Here is a 2,154-nt window from a genome sequence, read left to right on the forward strand (position 1 = left end):
AACTATAAGGGCGGGGGGGGGGTCTTCAAAAAGTTCGTGGAAAATAAGTATTACAAAAAAATTATGCAGAGATGTTGAATTTTTTGGTACCAAAATAAACAGATACTTTTTAAATTTTGCCAGAGGGTGCATTGTGCCAGGGAGAGAGAGAAAGGGAAAGTGTAAAAGCACCCCCCCATGGGGCATGATCACACCACAATCCCTTCTCCTCCATTTCTCCTTTGGAGATTCTGGGTACTCATGCACACATGCCCAGGTGTGTTTCTTTTTTTCTTTTTTTTAGAAGTTTTTGCTACAGGGCGTGTGCACTTGCCAGAAAGACAGAGACAGAGAGACAGAAAGCAAGAAATCACCCCCCGGGGGAATGGCCATGCCGCCATCCCTTCTCCTCCATTCTCCTCTTGGAATCTTGGGCACGCAGGCACACGCACCCAGGATGAGTTTAAGCCACTGGGTCCGGGACTCAAACCATGGTCGACTACATGGGAGTTCAGCAACATACGCTAACTGCTGGTCTCCCCGGGTATGTTTCTCAAGCCGCCAGGTCCGGGACATGTGGGATTCAGCTTCCTTAACCCTCGGGCTACTGGCTGGCCCCACACTCACACTTTAATTCCAGTTTTTCACAAAACTTTTGAAGTTCTCCTTGTATTCTGTAAACTACGACATGCCTCAGAGTCCATGTGGGAGCCTTCTGTGCTGGCTCAAGACTGTAAACTAGAAGGAAAATACTGGATTCACTTATTCATTCAACAAATATTTATTGTCCAGCTGCCATTCCCCAGTGCTCTCTCAGAGGAGCACCGGGCACCAGGCGAAGTTCCTCGCCCTCGGAGAGAGTGCATTTTCATGGGAGCACACAGATGGGAAACAAAAAGGGTGAGATTTGCACCACGTGTCTCTGACAGCTGGGGTGTGTACTGCAGAGAAGAGCAAAGGAGAGAGGGTGTGTGAGGCTGGGGCGGAGTCGCCGTCTTAGACGGGGGTTCGGTTAGAGAAGGAGGGAGGGAGTCCGTCATGTGGGCACCTGGGGAAGGTGTTCCGTGCAGAGGGACCACCAGTGCAATGGCTCCAGGGAGGCACTTGTTTGGAATGTTTGAGAAATAGCAAGAGGGTCTGCTGGTGGCGTGGTGGTGAAGTCAGCTTGATTCCACATGGCCAACTGTGTGATTCAATTCCTGGACCCGGCAGCTTAAGAAACACGCCAACTGTGTGTGTGTGTGCCAATATCCCAAGAGGAGAATGGAGAAGGGTTTGCGGTTTAGCCATCCCTGCATGGGGGTGTTCTCACTTTCTCTCTCTCTGCTTTTGTCTTCTCTCAACTAGTGCACGTGCCCCATAGCAAATTAAAAAGAAGAAAGAAAAGAAAGAAAGAACGAAAAAGAAGGAGAGAAAGAGAAAGAGAGAAAAAAAGAAAGAGAAAGAAAGAACAAGAAAGCTCCTGCAGCCATAGTGGACTGAGTGAGCTGAGAGTGGGACGAAGTCAGAGGAGTGATGGGGGTGGGTGGTGAGGTGTTGTGAGCTGCCATAAGGACGAGGGTGAGGGGAGCCACCAGATAGTGAGGAGCACAAGGGTGACATGGTCCCGTTTATGGTTTAGGAGGATCAGTCTGGCCATGGAGCAAGGGAGGAGGCGACTGAGCAGAGGGAGGAAGCAGAGGGCCGATAGGGAGACAGGGTGGTGGCTCGGACGAGGTGGCAATGGCGGAGCTGGTGAGGAATGAGCAGACTGTGGGTGTATTTTGAAACTAAAACAAATAGGATTTGCTCAGTGATTGGATGGAGGGTGTGAGTAAAAAGAGAGAAGTCAAGGACAACTCCCAAGGTTTGGGGGCTGAGCAAGCTGACAGCAGCGGAACGAGGGAAGGCCGTGGGGAAAGCAGATCCGGGAGGCAGAACGGGGAGCTCAGGTTTGGAAAGCTGGCTCTGACATTCTCATTAGCCTTCCAGGTAGAGAGGCGAAGCAGGTCACCCAGGTACACAAATCTGAGTTCAGGGAAGCCCAGGCCTGGGCCTAAGCTATGAAGAAAGCGTTAACATATGAATAGTATTTAAAGCAATGACAGCGAATCAGTTTACCAACAGAATACTGTGGGTGAAGAAGAGACAGGCGAGGGCTGAGGCCTGAAGGTGTCCAGAGTTCAGAGGTCAAGG

The sequence above is a fragment of the Tupaia chinensis genome, unplaced genomic scaffold (assembly GCF_000334495.1).
Source record: "Tupaia chinensis unplaced genomic scaffold, TupChi_1.0 Scaffold000252_1, whole genome shotgun sequence".
NCBI lineage: Eukaryota > Metazoa > Chordata > Mammalia > Scandentia > Tupaiidae > Tupaia > Tupaia belangeri.